Source organism: Amaranthus tricolor, chromosome 8, assembly GCF_026212465.1.
Source record: "Amaranthus tricolor cultivar Red isolate AtriRed21 chromosome 8, ASM2621246v1, whole genome shotgun sequence".
Classification (NCBI taxonomy): domain Eukaryota; kingdom Viridiplantae; phylum Streptophyta; class Magnoliopsida; order Caryophyllales; family Amaranthaceae; genus Amaranthus; species Amaranthus tricolor.
Window position 1 is genome coordinate 31,345,133 of NC_080054.1, and position 8,397 is coordinate 31,353,529.

Genomic DNA, 8,397 nt, shown 5'->3' on the forward strand with positions numbered 1-8,397 from the left:
TTATTTTTTTAGTGAATTACCTACTATAGCAAATCATCGGGTTACCCAAGTTTACTCTAGGCAAATACCCCTTAAAGTTGGGATTATTCATAGTTATTCAATAGGTGAAATTATTGTAGAAAAATCATAAAAAAATTGGATTATTCTAAATAATTTTTCCTTTAATTTTCTAATTTTCAAAATTATAATATGGTGTATGTACTCTGATAAATGTTATCTCAAAAAAAAAGTTCTAAAATAAATGAAGAAAAATAGTCAAATTTATAGAAATCGTGATGTCTAAACCAACAACTAAAAAGTAAAAATTAATTTTTCTAATTTTCTACCTTTATTTTTAAATTTTCAAAAAAAAAAAAAAAAAAAAAAAAAAAAACAATAACAAACAAACCCTTAGCTCTTATGTTAATAGTAACCCCAAGTTAGTATATATACCCAAATAACCCAAGTATTATGACATATTTAAGTGTGCCATAGTCCATACGTAATAAGATTTAAGTAATTTTTGCTTACACTACAAAAAACTATCAAATTGGCGATAGACGGTTTCGTCGCCATTTGATAGCTAAATGGTCAAAAAGTAGGGTTGGCGACCGGCGGGCGACGGCTAATGTGGTGGTCGCTAATCTCTTCGTCGCTAATCTCAAAGTGGACGCGTTTTCCTCGCCAGTAAAACCGGCGACCACCACCCGTCGCCAAACTGGTGACCACCCCTTGCTAGCTGTTTGGCGACCATCTTTTCGTAGCTGTTACGTCGCCAGCATGGCGACCACATTTTCATAGCTGTTTGGTCGCCCCTTTTTTTAATTAATTAAAATATACATACATATATATATATATATATATTTATTGTAATATTAAGATAAATATATATATACACATAAAACAAGTAAATAAAAATAAAGAACTGGAAATATATATATATATAAAATTAAAGTTTATGTACAAATTCACAAAAAGTACATATATTTAATCATTCATTTGGAGGAGGGGTTGATACATCTCGTTCTCTTTGAATTTGTTCAGTCTCATAGGCAGTCTAAACATTTCCCATTTGCACCGCTTTCCATAATTGATTATTGAACTCCATTTGCCGTGCTTCTTGTAAATATTTCGTAGGCTGTGGCTCATTGACCTTTCGATTGTTCTTGAAATATTAAAAAAAACGATATAAAACTAAATAATGAACATAAAAAAATACTGGAAAATTTTAGCACTAAATATGTTTCAAAAATGCCATTATTCGAAAATATAAAAAAAAAAAAAACATAAAAATATATCGAAAATAACATAAAACAATATCTAGGCAAAAAAATAACATCATGAAACAAAAATTGGGCAAAAAAATAACATTACATCAATAATAAATTATAATAAACACTAACCTTTTAGTAACAAGATGAGAATTTTAGAGTTGGAAAGAAAGATAAGAAAATAAATAGAGAATGAGATTAATGGATGAAAAGAAAATTTAGAAGAAATATAAGTTAAATAAAGATAGAGTTGTAGGAAATGAGAAATGAGGGCAAAGAGTTGGTTTTATAACCAGCAACTGGCGACCAACAGGTGGTCGCCATCTGCAACGACGTTTCACTTTCTGGAGTTGGCGACCGACCAACTGGTCGCTGGTCCTCGGAAATGAAAAAAGTTTACGTGCTGCAGTAAAGAAAAAATTTGCTGGACTGTCTTACCTGGCGACCATTTAGCGACCACAGATCTAGTCGCTAAATATTTTAAAAAACATTATAAAATAAAAGCTTTTAGCGACCACCAAACTGGTCGCTAAATATTTTAAAAAAAAATTTAAAAATAAAAGCTTTTGGCGACCAACCAGCGACCGTACTTTTCCGTCGCTAATTTGCTTTTTCAGTTATAAAATTCATAATGTTATTTATTATAGCCGAAGATATTAGGTTAAAATGTATAAAATAGAATCCCGAAAATATAATATAATTTTAATTTTTGTTCAATTGAAACTATTGAAAAGCATAAGCAATGAGCCAATGATGTAGAGTTGGATATGAATGGCTAATTACTTTTAACTAAAAAGATGCTTCACCATATTTAGTAAGTGGATTTTATGTTTGTTATAATAAATAATGGCAAGTATGAATATATATGAAAAGCCATATTTGTCATTAAAATGATCAATGAGTAGGTTTGGATCTGAAAACATATTGTTTAATATGCTACACCATTACATTCACTCTACCAATAATATACTTATATACACTCAAATATTCAACCATCTTACTTTTATTAAAAAAAAAAAAAAAAAAAAAAAAAAAAAACTTTTTAAGCTTTCTGGATTTTAGCTAGTGAATGTTATAATTTAGTTTTGAAAAGTCCAAATTAGTTTTTTGAGATGCTTTGTAGTTTGTAGAAACAATTACTTTTAAATAATTTGAACTTTAATCTCAGTTTTCTTTTAAAGCTCTAAAATCTAAATGACATGTAAGCGATTCTTTGGATTATTGCTTTTTAACTTTTAATTTAAGAAAAAAAAAAACTAAAAAAGACAACTAAAAAATAAAAAAAAAAAGAAAGAAAAGGCATAGACAATCACAATACACCCTTCCTTCCAACCTTCCCACCACCACCACATCACCTCCCTCCGTCTACCTTCACACCACCCCTTCCCTGAAAACTCCTACTAGCAACCACCCTCACTTAAATACCCCTCGTTCAACTTTTTTTCCTTACGAATCGCCTGAAACCTCCATCCTTACGAGTTACGACCCTACTCTCCTAAAACTGCCCTTCCTGTGATTTCCTTTGCCTAAATCCCTCCTCTTGTGGAACCCTAATCATCGCAACCCTCGTCCCTTGAAACCCCCTTAAAATCCGTTTCTCGCGATAATCATTGATGGTGGAGCGAGTTGCAAATGCGTAGGTCATTGATGGTGGGTAATGTTGATGAAGGTGGTGGTTTTAGTGGCACAGCAAAGTATGCTGGTGGTGTTGATCGGCCAGGGAAAAAGAGAGGGCGAGGGGAATGCTATTATTTTATATAAAATAAAATAAAATAACAAATAATAGTGTGACACATGTCACTGCTATTTTTTAACAGAAGAGAAAATAGGGTACAATAAGTTCAAGAAAGACCTTAAAAGAAGATTGAGGGAAAGATGGAATTTTTCAATAATAATTAAAAGATGAGAGTTTTTTTTTAAAAAAAAAAAAAACACTTGAACATATGATTTTTAAAAATAAAATTTTTACTTTTATTGTGTGCTTTGTTTTTTTATTTTTTAGTAAGATTGAAGAATTTCTAATTATTTTTTTATTTAGTTTCCTTTATCATGGCCAAATTGTCGATGTTTTATTTCTTCTAGAAGAGATGGTTCAAACTTCCAAGAAACTTTATCAAAAGTTGATCAAGTTAATAATGCTATTATTTCCACGACGAACTGTTCTTAATGCATGGTTATATTGACTTGTACTTTGATTTTCCAACAGTCAACATGCAAATAAATTCTCAATCTCACTCCATATCTGCATTTTAGATTATTCTTTGTAAAATTCATGATTGAAATTTACAAGAAATTTCTAATAGTGCTTTTATGAGTCCTATTAAATCATTAAATATATATAGTTTACATTTTAATTATTATAATTAATAATAAAATTTTTTAATTGAGTTAATTTTTTAATATAGTATGCAAATTAATGTGGTAAAAGGTTGTAAATTCAAATTTCATTTCACCTAGTATTTTAAGTAAAAACTTTATTCTCGAGTATGAAGACTATCTATATGGATTTAAAATGCTATCATGTGTCAGAAACAAAGTAATAGAGTACTCCTTCCATCTCATTGAATTTGCAGTATTTTTCATTTTAGTTTGTCCTATTTAATTTGCATTAATTTTATTTTTCGATGATGATCCACCAATTTCTTTTAATCTCATTCCTACATTTTAGTTCTTTTTTAATTGTATCCACATAATTCATTCACTCTCTTTATTTCTTACCACATCCTTAAAAACTACCCTCTTTCTCTCTGATACAAATCAAAAAGGACAATGGGAGTACATGTTTAAAGTGAAAATTATAACCATCCGCTTAATATTTTATCTACAATTAGTGCTAAATCCACACAAGAGGTTGGGTGAGGCCTATCCTCCCTAGTCTACACCCGGCCCGGATGGATTTTTAACTCGGATTCGTTTATTAATTTATAACATACTTCATAAAAAGATTGATTAGATATTAAAATTAAAGCGTTTAGTTGTTAAAGTAGTAAAAACGAAATTAAGATTTGTAAGCAAAATTAATCTTTATGCAAGCTATAAATTTTGTAAACTAATAACTCAAGTGCTCAACAAGTTTTTCTTTCATAATTCATAAAAGTGTTCCATTTAAAAATAAAAAATTAAAATTCTAATTTATTTTTATATTTATATTTTGTTAGTATATTTACTAATAGATCCTTCTAGATTGAAATCTTAGCTATATCCAGTTGAAGATAGTTTTTTTACCAGCGGTGTTTATGTAATATTTGAAAAGTTAGTAATATTTAGAATTGGAAAATTAAAATAAATATTGAGATTAGAATTTTATTGGGTTAAACCTAAAAAGAATGAAAAGTGGTATTGGACTTCAAGATACCCAACATAATAATTCCTTTATTATCTCTTAATATTTTATTTTATTTATTTAATTATTCCTAAAAATCAGTTTCCTTCCCCACATGTACTATTCATCATCTTCCCCAAACATAATCTCATTCTGATTTTCGAACTCTACCCACTCATCCCTTACCTCTTGATTTCGAAACCCAGATCAAGGTGAACCTCCCTCTTTTCGCACATTAGAGTAAAGCAAGCAATACTCATCTTCTACCTCTAATGCTCGCAAGAAAACACAGCATACCCTTCCCTCCTTGCCTTCGATTTTGATGAAAATGGAGCAGGTATAACATTTTTTTTCTGTGTTCTCTTGTTTCTTGCTTTGGATATTCGAAAAGCAAAACCTATCTTTTTCCTCTGATTTTCTGAAAATAATACACAAGAACAGCATCAGGTATAGTTTCCCTTTCTTTTCTTTAATTTTTGAGCACATTTACTACATTCATCTTCATGTTCCTCTGATTTCGAACCCTAACAACAACCAATAGCAGCGGGCTTCTTGCCTTATTTGGATCCGAAAATCAGCAATTACCTTGTTTCTTGGTCTTCAATACCACACATTACTGGTACTAAGACTTGATTATTATACTTCTCTATTCACATTCTCACTGAAATTATTGTTGAAATTCAGCAATACAGGTACGATCTTCTTCCCATCTAATTTTCTGATTTGTGAACCAATCCAGAATCTCATTTGCTCGGTTCTTAGCCCTCAAACAGGCGGTAACAGCCGCGTACCACCCTCCTCATTCCCGGAACTCGACCCTATACAGCAGCAATAACACCTTTATGCCTGAGACACTGAATTAGCAGCCTACACTACCTGCCAGCTTTCATTTTGGGTCGAAAGAAGATGCTGGCAACCTTCTGATTGTGGAATTCCTCTTCCATCTTTTCTGTTGCCTAAAAAGAATTAGAAGGTAGATATCCTATTCAATAATTCCTTGATTTCTTTCTCATGTTTTCTCTTCTTCCATAGAAATTCCAATTATGGTTATTGATTATATTTTCTTTATTTTCATAAATTATTTTAATGTCGTATTACACTGTTTATCGCTATGAGTTTAATTAATTGAGTCAAGATTAGTTGGATACTTGTGGATTTGATGTGGACCTTATGTTGATTGTACTGTCTTAGTGGAGATTGAGATTTTGATTTTGTTGTGATATGTCCTTAATGGTGAAATGTTGGGTATTTTGACACTCTTGGATGAATATATATGGCTTTGTTTGTGTACCAATGTCCGTAAGTAGAACACCTATGTTTATGGTAATTAAATATATAATTTGAAGGATAATGATGATTGATATTAATTTTAGAGATATGGTGGAATACCTTGAGTATATACTTGTTAAGGAACATTTGATAATAATGAAAATATTTGGTCATTGATGTTCTTATATAAAGTATTCTATTCTTGAAGGTACTGATAAATATGGATTTAGGATGAATATAAATCTATGAGCGTTGTTGAGTTACTCTAGGTTCTTTGATATGTTTAGAAACAATCTTAGATCATAAAATGCTAGAAAAGAATCCTTATTTAAGCTACAGTCATAGGAGGAGATGTAATAAGTTATATGTTAGTGTAGTTGCATCGAACACACGTTGTGACGTTATGATATTGTCATACTTCAGGATACGACTACGTCGATGAACCCTTCTAGTCAATTGCGGTGAACCGGTCTTGACTCCTTGAAGCGTCTTTTCGGTGAGTAGTAACAGTCCCTTAAAGGGGTCTGGCAAGACTACATTTCTTGAAAATAATTTTATTGAAACTCTTTCAAAATTAAAATTTGTTGAGACAAATGTTGTTGTGACTGCTTATGTTGATATTATGACATGGTCAATGGTTCGGGCTTGCGAGCTGGTTATTGACGGAGTTGAGGAACATTGTTCCCTATTCCATATTTTTGAGGCGAGTTGTTATTCAGATATTGACTAGCTTCACCGAGAGCGACATAGCCTTGGAGCTATGGGGCACCTCTTAAATTAGACTCCCTGTGCGCACATTGATCTAGGAAACTGATGTTGCTTTTAAACCTATATTTTGAATCATGGTGTTTTGGATTGTTATTTCTCATTCAGTTAAACCTGACCCCCTGTTGTTTTCATCTTTTAGATGTTTACGGATCGGAACATGTCGGGAACGATAGTTTAGCGGTGATGATTAGAGTTACAGAGATGTTATATTGAGCTGGGTACGTGAGAAGTGTAGTATTGTATTAGGTTTTTGATAGATGTGTATTAGACTTGACTGCGTTGGTTATATTGGACTTATAAAGTAACTTTTATGATTACTTTGCATCTTAGCTAAATGTTCGATTTGAGAATTAGCTGAGTTAGTTATGTTAAAGAACTGGTGGCTCCTTTGCTCAAGTTTTGAAATTGTGATTTAAGTTTCTTGGGAAGCAGACGCAGACCCCTTAATGACCCTGTTTACCTAATCAACAATAAGTGGAGTTGTTACAGTTTATTTGGATTATCAATTTAATTTTGTATCTAGGATTTCGGGAGGGTTTCAAAATCGGGTTCTAGACCCATATGGAATTTTTCACAATTTTAAATTTATACTAAAGTTAAATTAAACAAAATTAAATTTCGTTATAAAGTCAAATCAATGTCAAATTTTTAAGTGTATCTTAGAAATCTTCTAATCCTATGAGTACTAATAACGTTGTCCACTGGAAAGTTAGGTGCCACTCACCATACTGTGTTCATACGTGTTTAGATATTTTCTGATCTTGTAAGTGACTTTTAATGAAGAAAATTGAGAAACGTGTTAAATACTTAAGACCACTTCTTCATTTCTACAGTCATATGAAGACATATACTTAGTCATAAGAAGATCTTTACAAAGATTTTGCCTCTCAACTTGAGAAAAACATGGAATTGTAATAGTTTTGTCAAGTTCTGGTCATAATCTAGATGTTGAGGTCCTAAATATTTTAAAGGTATGGAATTGTAAATAACAGTGATGTTTGAAATTAATAAATCATGCTTATATCTATATGGTAAAATTTAATATGGTGAGAGTTTTGTAATTTTAATTAACCTTTTTTGATTTTATTTATTTTATTATTATTATTATTATTATTATTATTATTATTATTATTATTATTGTCTTTTTGTGGTGATTATAAATCACGGTTATTGATTAGAAATTATTGCTCTTAAAAAACAAGTTTTAAGACCAAGACTAACCACTAATACCTACTACTTCCTCCATTTTATTATACTTGCTACAATTGTCTTTTTACAGCAACTATTCATTATTTTAATAATTTATATATTGAATTATGCACATCTAAAAATTTTAAAAACTATTATTAAAGTATGCGATTAAACGATTCAAACAAAATCACATTTGACTATATTTTTTCTTACACAGTAGTCGTAATATATAAAATAAACTTGAACAATAAATAGTACATATAATCGTAATGTAACAAGTATTTCAGAACGGAGAATGTACTATGTTAACAATAGTCTTAACTGAAGGTTTTTTAAATAAATTTTGTTTTATTAAGTTTATTTTGTATATTATGGTTAATATGTAAGAAAAGCATAGTCAAATACAATTTTATTTGAATCGTCTAAATGATATATACTTTTATGTTATTAACATTTTATTATTTATTATGTGTAACTTCAGATATAAATGATAAAAAGCGTATTGATTTAGGAGAAAATTCAAATATACCAATTATAGTGAAACAGATAAAAGTACTAGACTGAGAAAATTCAAATATACTGAATATTAGACTGAGA

The 8,397-nt window shown here is 30.3% G+C and overlaps 1 long non-coding RNA gene across 6 annotated transcripts; it reads left to right on the plus strand.

The window, feature by feature from the left end:
• Positions 1-4,625: 4,625 nt before the first annotated feature.
• On the plus strand, positions 4,626-7,974 carry LOC130821201 (uncharacterized). Of its 6 annotated transcripts, XR_009045311.1 has the most exons (5): positions 4,661-5,019; positions 5,114-5,191; positions 5,312-5,545; positions 6,265-6,337; positions 6,749-7,959. It is a non-coding gene; the product is annotated as an uncharacterized LOC130821201 (long non-coding RNA). The 6 variants fall into 6 exon arrangements; XR_009045308.1 differs by having other exon boundaries at positions 4,626-5,264; positions 5,335-5,545; positions 6,749-7,964; XR_009045307.1 differs by having other exon boundaries at positions 4,626-5,191.
• Positions 7,975-8,397: the final 423 nt, after the last annotated feature.